At 42.8% G+C, this 10,860-nt stretch overlaps 1 non-coding gene across 1 annotated transcript; it reads left to right on the top strand.

The window, feature by feature from the left end:
* Positions 1-10,517: 10,517 nt before the first annotated feature.
* LOC141636479 (small nucleolar RNA R71) lies at positions 10,518-10,623 on the top strand. Its single transcript, XR_012541086.1, has one exon. It is a non-coding gene; the product is annotated as a small nucleolar RNA R71 (small nucleolar RNA).
* Positions 10,624-10,860: the final 237 nt, after the last annotated feature.

Raw genomic sequence — 10,860 nt, 5'->3', positions numbered from 1 at the left:
AGTGGTCCTGGTAAGGCACTTGGAGTATGGGGGTGTTACAGTTGCGGGATATGCCACCTTTGTCACATGATGAATCGAAAGCAATAGCAACTCCCTTACTAGCTCGTCGAAGGTTCTCTTATGTTGAAGTCGTTGATTTGACGTAGGTCTATCATAAGTTTGTACAACTTTCTGGCCAACGTACTGTATTTGTACTTAGGGCACTAAGGGTATTGAATGTTAAGGTTTAAATGTTCCTTTTTGTCATGCTTTACTAATAATTATGTAATTAGTTTTGGCATTTTGGATTGTAGAAGTTGTTATGAATGTTGGTTTGACATATATATATATATATATATATATATATATATATATATATATATATATATATATATATTTGGTTTGACTTTCACAGCCAATGTTCTTTCATTTCCCAATTTTACTTAGTTTTGATCTGTATTCATCAAGTTGTATTATGCTCTTCACCATTGTTTTGCAACATAATTTACTGTGAAATGTTGCAATATAATCTGTCTTCATTATAAACATGTGATTTGTACAACAGTGTGTCTTTCAGCTGTCTTTACAATATCCCTCAAATTATTGATAGATATGGGGCGAAAGAGTGTTGTAGCCAAGACAAAACTTCTACTAAAAGGAGGTCGGTCAGCCAAAGATTATTTTTCAGCAAAATCGAAAGCTGCAACAACTGATGTTGTTGACCCAAGCAATTTGAGTAAGAAAATCAGTTTACTCTTGCACTTTCATGAGACAAAAAATTCCTTATCAGTGCGTGAAGTAGCGTTGCACATGCATGAAAGAAAAATATATGTACATTAAACAACCCTACACCTGCATGAACTAATCAACATTAATTTTGATAGCCTCACAAAATGCAACCTCGCCTTAGAATGAGAAATAAGGGAAAGGATTGAGGGTTGGATTAGGCGGATCCGCGGTAGCGGTCCGCCTAATCCAACCCTCAACCCTTTCCCGTCCCGTTTTAGGATACCCGGTAACATATGTTTATTAAACAACCGTGTACATGCATGACAAAACAGAGTATGTGCATTAAACAGTCTTCCAAATGTCTGAAAAATAAGGGAAAGAGTTGAGGGTTGGATTAGGCGGATCCGTGGTAGCGGTCCGCCTAATCCAACCTTCAACCCTTTCCCGTCCCATTTTACGATACCCGACCCTCTACTTTAACTCCCGTCCCCAAAAAAAAGGGTTCCCTCATCCCTCTAGGGTGTCTTTTGGTCTCGCGGCCGATAATGTGAGAAGAGAAAAGGTTGAGGGTTGGATTAGCTAGGCGGATCCGCGGTAGCGGTCCGCCTAATCCAACCCTCAACCCTTTCCCGTCCCGTTTTAGGATACCCGACCCTTTACTTTAAATCCCGTCCCCCAAAAAGGGTTCACTCATCCCCTCTAGGGTGTCTTTTGGTCTCGTGGCCGATAATGTGCATTAAAATTTTACATCAGTTGCTAGGTTATTTGATGCACATTCTGTTGATACATTAATGCTAAAATTTCCCATTTTAGGTGAAATGCTAAAACATTACTGCATTAAAAACTTTTGCATATCACCTAATTGATGTTGTTTAACATTTGACAGATGATGGGGATGTCTTATCAGAAACAGTTGACAACGAACCTTCTAAATCAGAAACAGCTGACAAGGAAGCTACTAAACCCAAAACAATTGTTCTGCGTCGTGTGAGTCCTCGTACTAAAAGACCAGTTGATGAGGATGTCTTACCGAAAGATGTTGAAGAACCATCTACCAAGAAAAGGAGAGTGATAGGGCAGTCGTATACCGATCAGAAATAACTAACTAAACTAACTATAGAGCTAGGAAAGGCAGGTCGATCTCCTCAGGGAGGCAAGATATCTGTAAGAGTCCGTCCATTTGGTCACAAAATGGGGGGTGTTTAAATTGGTTTTCTAAACTAAAAGGTTTAAAGGAAGAGAAGCAGAGAAAAGAGCGATAAAGGCAGAAAAAGATGATAAACTATCAATAAAGAAGGGACATGTCAGGATTTCGGTTCACTACGGTAGTCCAGTGACTCAACTGTAAACAACTTAGATAAATTACTGTGAGACAGATATGGAAAGGTCTTTCCGGTCCACTTTCTATCCTAAACTTCCACTAACTTAACTTCCTTCCTCGTCAGGGTAGTCTACTGTTCATAGCAAGTCTATTTAGTCCAATCTTCCGATCCAATATTAAATTTAACCAGATTAAAAGGGTGACTCAGAAGCGTGCACTCAACTAAGTCGGTAGATACAATTATATTGCTATGGTGACAGAATCTCACAATTAATTAATCTACCCTATTTAATACATCGTCACGTTTCTACCGTAGATCCCCTAATCCAGACATAAAACAGATTTAGCTACTCATATCGCTATTAATACTATCAATACTAACAACAAATAAATAACCAACATTCAACATGATAAAATGATAATAAAAATGCATAAAAGGTAATTAGGGCAGAAATTAAATGAGACAAAACAATTAATTAAAATGAAAAAATGAAGGATTAATATTAAAGAGGGAGAAAAAGATTACAATCGCAAGAATCCGGCGTAAAGAACAAGCAAATCCGAGCGAAATAACCCCGAAAATAAAATTACAGTGAAAAAGAGAGAGTACGCAGTCTTGAAAATGATAGATGATATATAAGATGCTAATAACCTAGTTAACGTATGCTTAAATAGAAAATAAACTAAGTTCAATAACTAAAACAAGTTCACGGGATAATTAAAGCCCACGAAAGCCAAAACCACTCGATCGAGTAGTTTGAAACCACTCGATCGAGTAAAACGCCAGATAATCTACTCGATCGAGTAGAATTGTTACTCGATCGAGTAACCTCTCTTTCCAGCTCTTCTTGATCGAGTATAAATCCACTCGGATCGATCAACCAAGGCCACAAAAACCACTCGATCGAGTAATAAAACCACTCGATCGAGTATTCTTCCTTCAAATCAGCCCAAACTCGTACCCGACTGCCTCGTAAACCGTGCCTTCACGCTTCCCAATGCAGGAACTCACTCAGGAAAATCACGTCTCCTCAAAATGAATGCAAAAAGGACGAAAAATGGTACGATTCCTTTACTTCCGCGTTCATTTCTACAAAACGGACAAAACGAACCAAAGTAGCCAATTCGGGGGCAAAATGCAATACAAACAGTATGAAAGTACATAGAAATACGTGCTAAAATAGACTAAAAAGACTATATAAAATGCACATATCAAATCTCCCCAAACCGAATCTTTACTCGTCCTCGAGTAAACTAAAATGCAACTAATGGAACGGAAATGAAAACTCAGAGCTAGCTTAACTTGTCTACTTGAACCAATTTAATGCAACAAAAATTAACAGTCATAGCTAAGCAGTCAATACGCAAGCGAGTTATAAGCTGTTTAGAAATATAGCCAACCTATCGACCTTGCAAGTCCAACAAAATAGGACTCTCTCGTGGTCACTCTTCTCTCACGAAGCAAAGGGTGAATGTTATATGTAAAAGAGAGAAGGAGAAATAGTCACGCACCTAACTGCGACCTACATAGCACGCATCCAACAAAAATGAAAGACAATTCAAGTACTAATGCACACACTCCAACCAATAATGTCCGTGACAGCCGAGGGCTTACAAATAATATGGGAATAGTGAGGTTCAGGTGAGAAAAGGCAAAACAAGTTATGGTAATGTGGAGGTAAAAGCATCAAGCTAGTTCCTAACAGGACCATATAAGACCGTTCAAATCTCAACTGACTGAAAAATAAAGCTCAAGTGCCCTTCATTTGGCACACAACTCACTAATCTCATACACAATCTCCTCAAAAATATAGAATAACGGTAATGAATACAGACGGAGTCAAATAAATAACCAGCTCAAAGTTTTACAACTTCCTTCTTCTGGTTTTCACGTTATTCTTTTTTTTTTTCTCACTTTTCATTTTTTTTTCTTTCTTTTTTTTCTTCTTTTTTTTCTTTTCACGTTTTTTGTTACTTTTTTTTTTTTTTTTTTTTTTTTGCAATTTCAACCTTTTTTTTCTTTTCTTTTTTTCTTTCCTTTTTTCTCCTTCCTCTATTTCCACCAACTCCAATCAAATAATACGGGCCAAACTGCAGACGGAAAAATATACCACAAAAGGACATACTAAACTAGCTTGACTAGGCAGGCTCAGTTTGGGATGTAGCTAATGGGTCAAAAAGGTAAGATTTGGCTTAAGTGGAGCTAAATGGGTGAAAAATATAAGAAAAGGGAAAAATTTGCAAGCACCTCCCTGCATGTGACACCGACCACAAACCCGAATGTGTGCATTTGACAAGAAATTGAATGTCATAAGAGTGCAAAGATGATGAACATGCTATGCAAGTAGTACTACTCTCAATTCCTAATGAACTGGTCATGAATGTCACCAGTTATGGGCTCTAAACCTAAGAAATTGTAAAGTAGGTTGCCAATTTATCAGGTCAAGTCTAAACAGTCAACTATATTTGAACAAAAACTCGTAGACTATGCGTATGACAAAGCTAATAACTATCAACAGAAGTGTAAGGCTCAAGTAAAAATGACAAGTTATAGTGCCATATCATCACGGAAATCTACCGTTCCGACTCAACCTATATGCAAAAATAAACGTGAATTTTTTTGAAACTTTTCAATTTTTTTTTTTGAAATAAATAAACAATGCAAGCTGAAATAAATAAACGTGAATGCAAAACAAATGCAAATGCAGACTCAAAAGGATGCAATACCCTCCCCAAACCAAAACGGACAACGCCCTCGTTGTCCTCCGAAAGATACACCCAACAGAGATATATACGAGGGGAACGGGAATGTACAACCAATAAAGAATAAAAAATAAAATAAATAGGAGACAAAAAATAAAAGAGTGATATGTACATACAAAACACGAACTTCCCCAAAACAGCCAGAAAAGTGGGGAAGTGAGTAGACCAGCAGCTACTCGTCAGCCTCCTCGTCGATGTCACGCACGTCCTCCACCGTCGTCGTGAAGCCCGGGTCCATCTCCCACTCTCTCCTCCTCCTCTGCTCAGCTCGAGTTCTCTCCGCCGCCGCCGCCGTGTCCTTGTCCTCCTCCTCCTCCTCAGCAGACTCCGGGTACCCCTTAGCTGGGTACCGGTAAAAGGAAGAGTGTAGCCAACCCTCTGGGATCGGACGGTGTCGACTCATGTGATACTCATATAGAGGGAACAAAGTCAAAGCTAAGTCCCGCTCCATACGAGCCTGTCTCTCTGCAATCTCAACTAACAAACCGTCACGGCGCCCTTGGTCCATGACCGAGGACGCCTCAAAAGGTGGTGGAGGTACAAAATTAGCCGGTAGGACCGGCTGTGTCTGTGTCTGGGTCTGGTCGGCGGCTGCGGGAGTAGGAGTGGAGGTAGGGGTCGGGATAGGAATAGGAGTGGTCGTGGAAGGTTGGCCGCTCCCAGAAGGTGTGGACCCCTCTCCGATCTCAAGTCTGCGCCGCTTCTTAGCGGCGGGTAAAGTAGTAGGTGGGCGGACCTGGAGGTGGTAGTCAGGTAGTGGTAGAAGTCGGGCGCCCCCGTGCGACAGTAGGCAAAGGTGCTAGACGGGGGAGAGTGGTGCAAGGTAAGTCCACGGACAAGGATCCATCTATCTTCCAAGTCCGGTAGTCTGTGGTCAGCCAATGCTGAGAATGCATGGCATCTAGGCTCAGATACCTCTCTCCCTGTAGGTACGGTAAGTCACAAGGCCAGACAAGGAAAAGGGAACGGGCAAGAATGGTGGCTATGACATAGCAGACAATAGATCCCGTGACCTTCTCCCCCTGGGCCTGGAAGTACTGGGCGGTCAGATAGGCGATGTTGAGGGTAAAAGGACCCTCGCAGTCAATGTTCAGGTAATCGCCTAAGATGGAGAGCTCGTCGTTGTTGATGTTGTTTGGCTCCCTACGGCCAAAAATGGTGCTCCCCATCAGTCTAAGAAAGTAACGGGTAGGGGGAAGGTGGACCTGCGCGAGCTTTCGCTCGGGAAAGGTGGTCTGGGCCAAGGTCCGCCAAAGCTGACGAATGACCTTCCTAGGGGCATTAGTGGCGCCTGTAAAGGAAAGGCCGAGTCTGGTTTCAAAGTCCTCCAATGTCATCGAAAAAGTCCGGTTGAACAACCGGAAAGACTTGTAGGGACAGCGTCGTGTGCCCCGGAGGAGAAGGTGAAGGAGTTGAGGAACTCAAGACTCAGCTCCCCAGAAAGGTATGGTCACTCATAGTGATGAGTCCGGCCATCCCCGTGCCCCGTAAAAGCTCACAAACTGGCTCGTAGAAACCGAGCCTCTCAAGTGTCGGCTAGTCTAAAAACCGGGTAGGGAAAAACTCACAGCCGACTAAGTTATAAAACCTCTACGATGTACACCATTAACTAAAATTACCTACGGGAACTCAGGGTGGGAGTCGAGGGAGTCGTCCCCTCGGACAGTGACCGTGCCAGAAGGAGTAGCAGAAGTAGAAGTACTAGGAGCTGGCGTAGCACCAGCACGTCCACGACCTCGGCCCCGGCCTCTAAAACCTGAGGTAGAAGCCCGTCCAGTGACGGTGCGAGGAACAAGGGCCGCCCGTAAAGCAGCTGCGACTGCGGGTGAGTCCGCCACAGGTGTGCTCACCGTGGCTGAAGTAGAGGTTGTGGCTGCTGTGACCACCACTGGGGAAGAAAGACTAGCAGCAGTGCTAGCAGTGGTGGTGGATGTGACTGAGGTGGTAGCTAAAACAGGGCTAGCAGCAGTGCTAGCAGGCGTAAAAACTGTTCCAGCAACAGAGACTAAGAACACAGGGGCTGCGGTACTAACAGAAGTGAAGGCGGTGGTGACAGCAGGGACCACCGTCTCAGACAAGGATGGACTAGAAGTCGAGCTAGTGGAGGGCAGAGAGCTAGAATCCATCCTGAATAAGTAGGGCTGGGGAATTTGATAAGAAAACAGCAGCTAAACATCATGAAAACAGCGTGAAAACAGTATGAAATCGGCATGAAAATTCCCCTAACCAGTCGAAAAATTCGACTTACAGCACAGAAATTCCCAATTTTTCCTCAAAAACTCGAATGACATCAGGTAAGTGCGATAGGGTATGGGTAATAGGCAACAATGGAAGCCAATTAAGCAAGAATAGAGGTAAATTAAGCAAATGGCAGCAACAAAACCAAGATGACAGTCGGAAATTTCGACTGAAAATAGCCCTAATCGCAATTTTCTCGCAAAAATTTGAACTAAACAAGTAAAAACAAAGAGGTATGGGAATTGATCATCAAGCAAGACAAATAGGGCAAACAATTACAGTTATAGTCGAAAAAACTCGACTAAACAAGGAATTTGGAATCCTAACCCTAATTTACCTAATAATAAGCAAAGTTAATGAAATTAAAATGCAAAGAGGTGTAGGAAATACTTACTTATCATTAGGAACCTACAAATAGCAATTAATCGGCAAGAAAAAAGCAAAAGTGGCGATTTTTTGATCGAAAAATCGCAAATCCTAGAATCCTCAATAGATCATGTAAAACAACGAAAATCGGAGGGAAAGTAGAGGGCTTTTGACGATTAATTAACAATAAACACAATGTAGGTGGCGGATTTGGCAAATGGGCAAGAAATATGGAGGATTTTGGTGTTTTTGATCGCAAAAGGAAAGGGAGACGGAAAATTGGGAATAAAATGAATTAGAAATAAAAAAAGAGGGAAGTTAAAGAAACTCCCTGCGTGTAATTTCCCCTGTTACTCGATCGAGTGGTTTAGAACTTCTCGATCGAGTCCTTCTTGTATTCATCTACTCGATCGAGTAAAAATTTACTCGATCGAGAACTCCCCTTTTCAGCTTTAGTCGATCGAGTAATATGGAATCACTCGATCGAACACATTTCACTCGATCGAGTACAAAAAGTACTCGATCGAGCTCTTTTCCTCGTGTAAGCTCTTGAATTCGCCATTCTTCCTTTGAATTTGCGTAAAATTCCCCAAACCTCCATAGAAACACTCGCAAAAGTATCCCAAAATACCAAATACGCAAAGTAACTGTCTATAGTCTCTAATCTACGCTAAAAATTGTCGAAATTCTAATTGTCCTAATTAAAAGCAATAAAAGAAATTCGCCGGAAAATTAAAAAATTGTTTATACAAGTTGGTACACGGGGCATTTCCCCGCTCACTTCCCAAGGCAATTCAGTAGCCCCTTGGAGGGCTCCTGACTGGAGGACGTCATCTTAGCAACGTTGATTGTCCTCTTCAATTTCCATGAGTTTGCATTTGAATCATTGGGAGGAGAATAGTTGACGTCCACAGACGCGCGAACTTTTCTCATCCTTGCTCCTTTCTCACCGGCTTTAACATTGTCACTCCCACCTTGACTGACATTAATTGCACAATGCCCTTTGACAGCTCCTGCATTATTTTCATCTGTACCTGCAGCAAGGGAAACAGACGAACTTTCCTCCTTTTTGCTCTCAACTTGAGGCGGAGGGGTTACAATAGCAGCACAATGCTCCAAATTTTCACTTGGAGTGTCAATAATAGGGTCAGTAGAATAGAGGGCATTGCAAGGCTGAGCTTGCATGGGAGCCCTCTGGAACTTAGACTGATGGAATATCAGCTCCTCGTCCCCAACCTGAAAAGTCAATGTCTTGCCCCCGACATCTATTACTGCACGAGCAGTGAATAAAAATGGTCTCCCTAAAATAATAGGGGTATGGGCATCTTCGGGGATGTCAAGTACAACGAAGTCAACGGGAATAAAGAACCTCCCGATCTTAACAGCTATGTCTTCTATTACACCTAGTGTCCGTGATATGCTATGGCCGGCCATCTGAAAAGTCATGTTTATGCAATTAAACTTGATCAAACCAAGTCTCTTAGCCAGGGACAACGGTAGGACACTCACGCTAGCTCCAAGATCGCATAACGCGTTATCAATCAAATGGGTACCAATATGACACGGAATCGAAAAACTACCGAGGTCTGACTGTTTGGGAGGTAACTTATTCTGAACTAGGGCTGTCCTTACTTCGGTCAAAGCTACCATCTCATGATCATTAATGTGCCTCTTACGCGATAAAATTTCTTTCATAAATTTAAGGTAAGAGGGTACCTGTGTCAGCAGTTCGGCGAATGGCACAGTGACCTGCAAGCTTCTCAGGAGTTCGGCAAATTTGCCGAATTCTTGATTAGCCTTAGTACTCTGCAGACGCCTCGCAAAGGGCACCGTGATGGGTATCTCAAGTCCCTTGTTCCTCTCTTCCAACGTGTCGGCCGGATCAAGCTCCAAATCCTTCGGACGCTTCTTTCCTCTCGAACGAGGTCTTTCAGGCGATTTTTCACTCGATCGAGCACTAGCAGGCTCTCGATCGAGTTGTTCTTTATCCATACTACTCGATCGACCAAAAATACCATTCGATCGAGTCGTTTCTTCAACAAAATCACTCGATCGACCAGAAATTTCACTCGATTGAGCAGTTTCTTTTCCCTGTTCACTTGATCGAGTAGAATTTTTACTCGATCGAGTCCTTTCTTCAGCAAAATCACTCGATCGACCCCCAATAATCAGTCGATCGAGTACTTTCCTTGTCGTTAGCTCCTTTTCTTCGCCAGAACACTGTTCATCAGCTATAATTACCTTCCCCGGGTCTGATTTCGACATGTCCGGTCCCTCATATGAACGAACGCTCCTCAAATTAATTAAATTTACCGTCTCATGTGGATTTTTGTCAGCTTGTGATGGTAGATGACCCGGTTTCTTGTGGACTGGACAACGGCGCCAAAATTTGACACGCCTGGTTCGCGGCTAACTGGGCAACTTGAGTTTCAAGTGCCTTGATAGATGCATCTTTTTGTTGATCACTCAGCTACCACTGCTTTGTCAAAGACTGCAACATCGTCTTCAACTCACCTAGCTCAATTACTCCACCAGAAGATGATGCACCTTGATTAGGTGTAGGAAAGGAAGGAGGCTTCTGAAAGCCTTGTTGACTCTTATGTGGAGGGACATACGGCTGCTGCTGTTGCAGAGGATTGGTAGAATTGAGCACATTTTGACTAGCCCACCTCTAATTGGGATGGACTGCCCTTGGTTGTTATAATAAGAACCCCCTCCTTGCCTGTATTGTTGAAAAGCAATGACCTGTTCCTTCTCCGTAAGACATTCAACAGCAGTGTGACCGTCATTGCTCCCACATCTCTCATATGTAACAGTCTCCCCTCTAGTAAGCAGATGAACTGTCTGAGGCTCCCCAGCAGAATGCAACTCCAACTTATCAAATCTAGCATTCATTGCTTCCAACTGAGCCACAACTTGCTTATCGACTTCATGAACTGTTCTAATACCATCCCTCGGGTTTTCATACTCAGCACAGTGGTTTGCCATCTCTTCAATAAGAGCCCATCCCTTATCATCGTCAGTGTTCTCTTGGAATCTTCCATTAGATGATGCATCAAGTATGGCTCTGTGATCATCGTACGGCCCATTGTAGAACTGGTTGGACAGAAACCATGGATCAAAACCATGGTGAGGAAGAGACCTCACCAACTTCTTGAAACGGGACCATGCTTCATAGAAAGTCTCATCGGGAGCCTGCTTGAAACTTGTGATCTTTGCCCTCAGCTGATTGGTGCGCTGTGGAGGGAAATACCTCTTATAAAAAGTAAGAGCAAGGGACTCCCAATCTGTAACCCTTGCGGCTGTGCGGTCCAAATCAGTTAGCCACTCCCTGGCTGAGTCAGTCAAAGAAAAAGGGAACAGAACCTCCTTAATTTTGTCTTGAATTACCCCCTTTGTGGCAGGGATAGTAGAACAGTAGTCCGTAAAGACCTCCATATGCTTCCTCGGGTCTTCACCTGCCA

Source organism: Silene latifolia, chromosome Y (genome assembly GCF_048544455.1).
Source record: "Silene latifolia isolate original U9 population chromosome Y, ASM4854445v1, whole genome shotgun sequence".
NCBI classification, from domain to species: Eukaryota; Viridiplantae; Streptophyta; class Magnoliopsida; order Caryophyllales; family Caryophyllaceae; genus Silene; species Silene latifolia.
This window is presented reverse-complemented; position numbering and strand designations above follow the sequence as displayed.